Source organism: Oncorhynchus tshawytscha, linkage group LG30 (assembly GCF_018296145.1).
Source record: "Oncorhynchus tshawytscha isolate Ot180627B linkage group LG30, Otsh_v2.0, whole genome shotgun sequence".
NCBI classification, from domain to species: Eukaryota; Metazoa; Chordata; class Actinopteri; order Salmoniformes; family Salmonidae; genus Oncorhynchus; species Oncorhynchus tshawytscha.
This window is the reverse complement of record NC_056458.1, coordinates 50,722,726-50,732,754: the sequence shown is the minus strand read 5'-3', so window position 1 is coordinate 50,732,754 and position 10,029 is coordinate 50,722,726.

The following is a 10,029-nucleotide window of genomic DNA, read 5'->3' as shown; positions in this document are numbered from 1 at the left end:
ATATATCTTATCTAGGTATATCTATATATATATATATCTTATCTAGGTATATCTATATATATATATATCTTATCTAGGTATATCTATATCTATATATATCTTATCTAGGTATATCTATATCTATATCTTATCTAGGTATATCTATATCTATATATATCTTATCTAGGTATATCTATATCTATATATATCTTATCTAGGTATATCTATATCTATATCTTATCTAGGTATATCTATATCTATATATATCTTATCTAGGTATATCTATATCTATATCTTATCTAGGTATATCTATATCTATATCTTATCTAGGTATATCTATATCTATATATATCTTATCTAGGTATATCTATATCTTATCTAGGTATATCTATATCTATATCTTATCTAGGTATATCTATATCTATATATATCTTATCTAGGTATATCTATATCTATATATATCTTATCTAGGTATATCTATATATATATATATCTTATCTAGGTATATCTATATCTATATATATCTTATCTAGGTATATCTATATCTATATATATCTTATCTAGGTATATATATATATATCTTATCTAGGTATATCTATATATATCTTATCTAGGTATATCTATATCTATATCTATATATATCTTATCTAGGTATATATATATCTTATCTAGGTATATCTATATCTATCTTATCTAGGTATATCTATATCTATATATATCTTATCTAGGTATATCTATATATATATATCTTATCTAGGTATATCTATATATATATATATCTTATCTAGGTATATCTATATCTATATCTATATATATCTTATCTAGGTATATATATATCTTATCTAGGTATATCTATATCTATCTTATCTAGGTATATATCTATATATATCTTATCTAGGTATATCTATATATATATCTTATCTAGGTATATCTATATATATATATCTTATCTAGGTATATCTTATCTAGGTATATCTATATCTATATATATCTTATCTAGGTATATATATATCTTATCTAGGTATATCTATATATATCTTATCTAGGTATATCTATATCTATATCTATATATATCTTATCTAGGTATATCTATCTATATATATCTTATCTAGGTATATCTATATATATATATATCTTATCTAGGTATATCTATATCTATATCTATATATATCTTATCTAGGTATATATATATCTTATCTAGGTATATCTATATCTATCTTATCTAGGTATATATCTATATATATCTTATCTAGGTATATCTATATATATATCTTATCTAGGTATATATATATCTTATCTAGGTATATCTATATCTATCTTATCTAGGTATATATCTATATATATCTTATCTAGGTATATCTATATATATATCTTATCTAGGTATATCTATATCTATCTATATATATCTTATCTAGGTATATCTATATATATATCTTATCTAGGTATATATCTATATATATCTTATCTAGGTATATCTATCTATATATATATCTTATCTAGGTATATATCTATATATATATCTTATCTAGGTATATATCTATATATATATCTTATCTAGGTATATCTTATCTAGGTATATCTATATCTATATCTATATATATCTTATCTAGGTATATATATATCTTATCTAGGTATATCTATATATATATCTTATCTAGGTATATATCTATATATATCTTATCTAGGTATATCTATCTATATATATATCTTATCTAGGTATATATCTATATATATATCTTATCTAGGTATATATCTATATATATATCTTATCTAGGTATATCTTATCTAGGTATATATATATATATATATATCTTATCTAGGTATATCTATATATATATATATCTTATCTAGGTATATCTATATATATATATCTTATCTAGGTATATCTATATATATATCTTATCTAGGTATATCTATATATATATATATCTTATCTAGGTATATCTATATCTATATATATATCTTATCTAGGTATATATATCTTATCTAGGTATATCTATATCTATATATATCTTATCTAGGTATATCTATATCTATATCTTATCTAGGTATATCTATCTATATATATATCTTATCTAGGTATATCTATATCTATATATATATCTTATCTAGGTATATATATCTTATCTAGGTATATCTATATCTATATATATCTTATCTAGGTATATCTATATCTATATATATCTTATCTAGGTATATCTATATCTATATATATCTTATCTAGGTATATCTATATATATATATATATATATCTTATCTAGGTATATCTATATATATATATATATCTTATCTAGGTATATCTATATCTATATCTATATATATCTTATCTAGGTATATCTATATCTATATATCTTATCTAGGTATATCTATATCTATATATATCTTATCTAGGTATATCTATATATATATATATATATATCTTATCTAGGTATATCTATATCTATATCTATATATATCTTATCTAGGTATATCTATATCTATATATCTTATCTAGGTATATCTATATCTATATATATCTATATATCTTATCTATATATATATATATATATATCTTATCTAGGTATATCTATATCTATATCTATATATATCTTATCTAGGTATATCTATATATATATATCTTATCTAGGTATATCTATATATATATCTTATCTAGGTATATCTATATCTATATATATCTTATCTAGGTATATCTATCTATATCTATATATATCTTATCTAGGTATATCTATATCTATATATCTTATCTAGGTATATCTATCTATATCTATATATATCTTATCTAGGTATATCTATATCTATATATCTTATCTAGGTATATCTATCTATATCTATATATATCTTATCTAGGTATATCTATCTATATCTATATATATCTTATCTAGGTATATCTATATCTATATATCTTATCTAGGTATATCTATCTATATCTATATATATCTTATCTAGGTATATCTATATCTATATATCTTATCTAGGTATATCTATCTATATATATATATATCTTATCTAGGTATATCTATCTATATCTATATATATCTTATCTAGGTATATCTATCTATATATATATATATCTTATCTAGGTATATCTATATCTATATATATCTTATCTAGGTATATATATCTATATCTATATATATCTTATCTAGGTATATCTATATCTATATATATCTTATCTAGGTATATCTATATCTATATCTATATATATATCTTATCTAGGTATATATATATATATATCTTATCTAGGTATATCTATCTATATATATCTTATCTAGGTATATCTATATCTATATATATCTTATCTAGGTATATCTATATCTATATCTATATCTTATCTAGGTATATATATATCTATATATCTTATCTAGGTATATCTCATTAGCATATTAGTTATAATTTAAGGCATTGTTGGAATTATGTATTTCTTTGTTTTTCTTACTTTGAGTATTATAATTATATAATTATCTCATGTGCTTTTCTCCACAAGCAGTGAATAATATATGTTGTTGGGTCTGTAACCATGGTTGCCTCGTGACAAGTCTCTTCCATTAAAAATAAAACAAAATCATAGACCCATGTAATTACAGTTTCTATTGCGAGGGTTGTTTTTGTTTGCGAAATGTACTGTCTGTGCAGCGCTATATTGGATAGTGGATCCTCGTTGCATTGCCCTTCCTTTTATGACCACATAGACGCGGTTACCATTTTATTTTCATTAGCCTATCTGGCTCTCTGTGTGCTGACTTAAAGAATAGTTAAGGCCTCCGACGTCATGCTGAATGTATCTGAATTTCTTATATCACTTAAGAACAAACATTATGATTTTTCTGAACATAAATGTAATAATGTTTATAAGGTTCAAAATTCTAAATTCATCATGTCAGCATTTGTTATTATTGAAGAATGCCCGTTCCTATCGAGTTACACAAATCCACAAGGAGTCAGTAGAAACCATATTTATTTAAGCAAGTCAGCCATTTCAGCTTTGGTTTTAAAAAGGCAGTAAATGAGGCTGAATGAAGTGTTTTGCTGCCAGACGAGGCTCCGCTGATATCCAGGTGTTGGGACGAAACAAGTCTCTCCAATGTGGGGACCCATTTCCTTCTAACTAACCGTTTCACTATGAGCGCTCATCCTCCACAGGAAGGACTTGTCTCGTTTCGTCACACTACTGTAGGTTTACATAGTGAACAGACTAATTACCTCTCAAAACCGGTGCGTTGGCCTTGTACCCTCACGGGGGGACAGTTCCTAATTGAGCAGCAGCTGCTAAAAGAAATTAGGCCCTACAAATAATAAAATGTAAATGTTGAGTGAAATACATAAAAAATAAAAATAAATGCAAGACTGAATGGGAGACAAAACAAGCAACAAATGAAGATAGAATTGTTCAATTAGCTTAGCTAGTTGGATTGTTTACCAGTTGCTAATATAAGTTCACTATATATACAAAAGTATGTGGACACCCCTTCAAATGAGTGGATGTGGCTGTTTCAGCCACACATGTAGCTGACAGGTGTATAAACACAGCCATGCTGTTCTCTGAAGACACTAGATACAACACTAGACACAACCATGTTTTGGAAAACGGTAGGACTCCATTTTGCAACATTGTAGCCAACATCACCAGCGTTGCTATGGAAATCGTTTACCCGCCAGACATCCAAAGGGAGAAAGCTGTCAAAGGTTTGATGATGGGACAGAACCATGGTTTGATGATGGGACAGAACCATGGTTTGATGATGGGACAGAACCATGGTTTGATGATGGGACAGAACCATGGTTTGATGATGGGACAGAACCATGGTTTGATGATGGGACAGAACCATGGTTTGATGATGGGACAGAACCATGGTTTGATGATGGGACAGAACCATGGTTTGATGATGGGACAGAGGACAGAACCATGGTTTGATGATGGGACAGAACCATGGTTTGATGATGGGACAGAACCATGGTTTGATGATGGGACAGAACCATGGTTTGATGATGGGACAGAACCATGGTTTGATGATGGGACAGAACCATGGTTTGTTGATGGGACAGAACCATGGTTTGATGATGGGACAGAACCATGGTTTGATGATGGGACAGAACCATGGTTTGATGATGGGACAGAACCATGGTTTGATGATGGGACAGAACCATGGTTTGATGATGGGACAGAACCATGGTTTGTTGATGGGACAGAACCATGGTTTGATGATGGGACAGAACCATGGTTTGATGATGGGACAGAACCATGGTTTGATGATGGGACAGAACCATGGTTTGATGATGGGACAGAACCATGAATGCCTGTTTGTACATCTTACCAGTTGCAAACAAGAGCAAATGTAATATGTAATATGTAATACCACATGAGGGCACACATGGAAAAGGGTTATTTACAACCATTTCTCTTTCTCAAAAAAAGGGAGGCATTAACCAAGTCTGTCAGATCAGCATTTTTGAAGAAGCTGACCAGAACAACACGTATCAAACAGTACACTTCTACAATAATGAAACTGTGTTGATACAAGGCAAGGATTCAAGCCGCCAGGCTTTAGAGAATATGTTTGCTACCCTAAAAGCAGAAGCTGAACTCATCTCAGAAGCTGAACTCATCTCAGAAAGGAGAAAGTAGAGGGTGATGACGGTGAAAAGCAGGCCCCAACAGTCTCTGTGACCCAGCAAGAAGCACTCAGTGTCCCTCTACCTACCTCACCTGCAGCAGACAGAGCCAAGGACATGTCGACAACACCAAGAACACCTGCTATGCAACGGTTCCACAACACCCTCTGTCTAGTCGAAGCAGAGGTCATAGAACTCAGAGAGAACAAGCTTCAAGAGGAGGACACTGTCCAGAAACTAAAAGAAGAGATGAAACAGTTCAGGGAGGAGAGCAGAGCATCTATTGCTACATTAGAAAGCAGAATGGACAAACTGAGTCAGACAAATGATGACCTGAGAGACCATCTGAGCACAACGAGAGAGGAGCTAGAGCAGAGAGAGAGAGATACATTGATACCCTCAACCAGCAGCGAGTCATTATGTCCTCTGCATCTAGAGAACATGTCCACCAGTTTGGTACAACACAAGCAGAACCTGAGACCAGCATAACCATCATGACCTCCACCACACAGCCCGATGACACTGCACCAGCCTCCCAGTCTGCTCCAGCCCAGGTCAACCTACCAGCCTCCCAGTCTGCTCCAGCCCAGGTCAACCAACCAGCCTCCCAGTCTGCTCCAGCCCAGGTCAACCTACCAGCCTCCCAGTCTGCTCCAGCCCAGGTCAACCAACCAGCCTCCCAGTCTGCTCCAGACTCCAAGTCTGCTCCAGCCCAGATCAACCTGCCAGCCTTCCAGTCTGCTCCAGACTAGACAACCACCCACAAATACAATCCTTATTGATTCAAATGGGAAGTTCTTGGTCCAGGAAAGATGATTCTCTAGACACCAGGTGTATAAGTTCTGGTGTCCTACAACTGACAGTGCAATGCAGCTATTCAGTCAGACCAGGATTGACACCCCTGATAACATCATCAACCACACTGGCACAAACAACCTTCCTGCCAAAGGTGAAAATGTATCTGGGGCAGTGAGAAGTGTGGCAGAATGGGCACAGGCTTTGTTCCCAACAACCACTATTGAAAAGACTTCCCAGGACAGTATGGACAACATAAATCAACAGATCACCGTGGACTGTGCCTCACTGCTCAACGTCAGAACGGCTCACCACCCCACTCTGACATCTGAACACTTATATGATAATGTACATCTTGATCAGGACAGTGTCAGAACCTTTGCCAAGGACCTAAAAGATGCAACACTTGGCAGGGACCCAAAAACCCATCACCCCAGCAACAGAGACCCCCCCACCCCACCTTCTGAAACAACAGTACCTCCACCATCCTCAGGAGAGAAGAGCCAGACACGGCTTATTACAGCACAGCTCTACTAGACCAGGTCCATCACAGCACAGCTCTACTAGACCAGGCCCAACACAGCACAGATTTACCAGACCAGACCCGCCTCAGGACAGCACGACCAGACCCGGCCATCACAACACAGCTCTACTAGACCCAGCCCATCACAACACAGCCCTACTAGACCCAGCCCATCACAACACAGCCCTAATGGACCCAGCCCATCACAACACAGCATTGACGACTACTCCGGGGTCAGCCAGAACACTGTCCTTCTGAGGAGTGCAGCACATGATGCAGTCCACACCATGTATCATTCAGAGCATCAGCCTATATATGCTGAGGTAATCTCTGGCAAAAGACCCCTAGAACTATCAGTGATTGGACAGGTGCACCAACTACTGCATCTAATATGCAGACAATACTGGGCTAGACAGACCCTTTAAATCACACACAAACTTACAAAATAAACACATACATACTTCTCCTACAAGGGGTTGCAGATTCCACTGTAATTATTTTAAGTGTAATCTTAATAGGAATTGTTGTTTGTTTACAACTATTCTTTATTTTATTGCCACTGGTATTATAATAATATCATATATATTTTTTTATTTTATGTACATATTTTTGTATTTCTTGTTCTTAAAAAAAATATATATATATATTAAAAATGAGATCATTAACTATCAGCTCTTGGTATATCCAGGGCCTATACTCTTCACATTTTGGTTATAAAACAACAAATCCAGAATGGATTAAAAACATCAGGGGACAGGACATCCTAACCTTACTGGAAACATGGTGTCGTGGAGACATAAATAGTCAGTGTCCTCAGGCTATAGAGACAGTTTACTACCATCAATCAAACATACAACATGTTAAAACGGGGACTCAAGTGGAATCATTTCGCATAAAGCAGGACTGGATAAAACTTAAACGAAAAGGTACAATCTATTGTGACAATGATGTGTAGATACGTGCAGCTTGTGCTCCTCCTTCAGATTCAGCATATTATGATGATCAGGTTTTTTTGTGTTTTTCTTTTACAATCTCCAGACAGAAATCCTTCAATTTCAGGCAGAGGGTAAAGTGCTTCGTTGTGGAGATTTCAATGCAAGAACAGGTTCTGAGCCTGACTACACTGACGAGGGAGATAACCACCAGGTATTTGGACACCCCTCCTTGTACAGTAGCCCTATTATAAATAATAGAAACAGTCCTGACCAAATACTGAACAAGAATGGGAAGGAGTTAGTACATCTCTGTCGAGCCTTAGGCCTGTACATGCTTCATGGTAGAATCAGAGGGGACTCTTTAGGTCGGTTTACTTACTAATCAGCTCTTGGGACAAGTGTAGTCGATTATGCCATCACGGACATCGACCCCCTCCTCCATTAGTGAATTCACTGTCAGACCACAGACACCATTGTCAGATCAACGAGTTTCTGAAGAAATTAACCGGCAATATTCATTCAAACAAAACAGCCCAATAAACTCTACAACATGAATCAATCGTACAGATGAGCTCCAAACAGTGCAGAGAAATTCATTGAAACATTGAACTCAAATTAAATGATGAACTCTATACAGTTTTTCAATAACTCACAATAGCAAAACAATAAAGATGGTGTCAATTTGGCTACTGAAAACATCAACTGCATATTCCAAAAAGCATCATCAAAAGCAAATCTGAGAAAACCAAAGAAATGCAACAAACAAAAAATGTAATATAGTTTTTGATAATGATAATAAAACAATTAGGAAACACCTAAGACAAAATGTCAAATATAAAACACAAGTAGCAAAACAACCCAGAGCTACGATAAGAATACTTTGAAACTCGGAAACAAACTTAAACGCAATTGTCACGTTCTGTCCTTTATTTCCGTTGTTTTGTCATTATTTAGGATGGTCAGGGCGTGAGTTGGGGTGGGCAGTCTATGTTTGTTTTTCTACGATTTTGGGATTTCTATGTTTCGGCCTAGTATGGTTCTCAATCGGAGGCAGGTGTCATTAGTTGTCTCTTTGATTAGTAGAAACAAACTTAAACGCAATAAGTTGAATTATACCAAAAGACACTTGATGAAATTGAAAACCGCAATTGAACAAAATCAGATCTGGGACCGGTGGAACAATTTAAGCACGACAGAATTAGCCATACTAGATGAAGGAATTTCCAAACTTTAAAAATTCCAGAAAATTATGTCATGGCTTTAGAAGCTTCTGATAGGCTAATTGACATGTTTTGAGTCAATTGGAGGTGTACCTGTGGCTGTATTTCTAGGTCTACCTTCAAACTCAGTGTCTCTTTGCTTGACGTCATGGGAAAATCAAAAGAAATCAGCCAAGACCTCAGAAAAAAATGTGTAGACCTCCACAAGTCTGGTTCATCCTTGGGAGCAATTTCCAAACTCCTGAAGGTACCACATTCTGTACAAACAATAGTACACAAGTATAAACACCATGGGACCACGCAGCCATCATACCGTTCAGTCTTACTGCTCAGGAAGGAGACGCATTCTGTATCCTAGAGCTGAAGTACTTTGGTGGAAAAGTGCAAATCAATCCCAGAACAGCAAAGGACCTTGCTGGAGGAAACAGGTACAAAAGTATCTATAGCCACAGTAAAATGAATCCTATATCGACATAACCTGAAACCGCTCAGCAAGGAAGAAGCCACTGCTCCAAAACCGCCATAAAAAGCCAGACTATGGTTTGCAACTGCACATGGGGACAAAGATCGTACTTTTGGAGAAATGTCCTCTGGTCTGATGAAACAAAAATAGAACTGTTTGGCCATAATGACCATCATTATGTTTGGAGGAAAAAAGGGGGATACTTGCAAGCCGAAGAACACCATCCCAACCTTGAAGAACAGGGGTGGCAGCATCATGTTGTGGGGGTGCTTTGCTGCAGGAGGGACTGGTGCACTTCACAAAATAGATGGCATCATGAGGAAGGAAAATGAAGTGGATATATTGAAGCAACATCTCAAGACATCAGTCAGGAAGTTAAAGCTTGGTCGCAAATGAGTCTTCCAAATGGACAATGACCCCAAGAGTACTTCCAAAGTTGTGGCAAAATGGCTTAAGGACAACAAAGTCAAGGTATTGGAGTGGCCATCACAAAGCCATGACCTC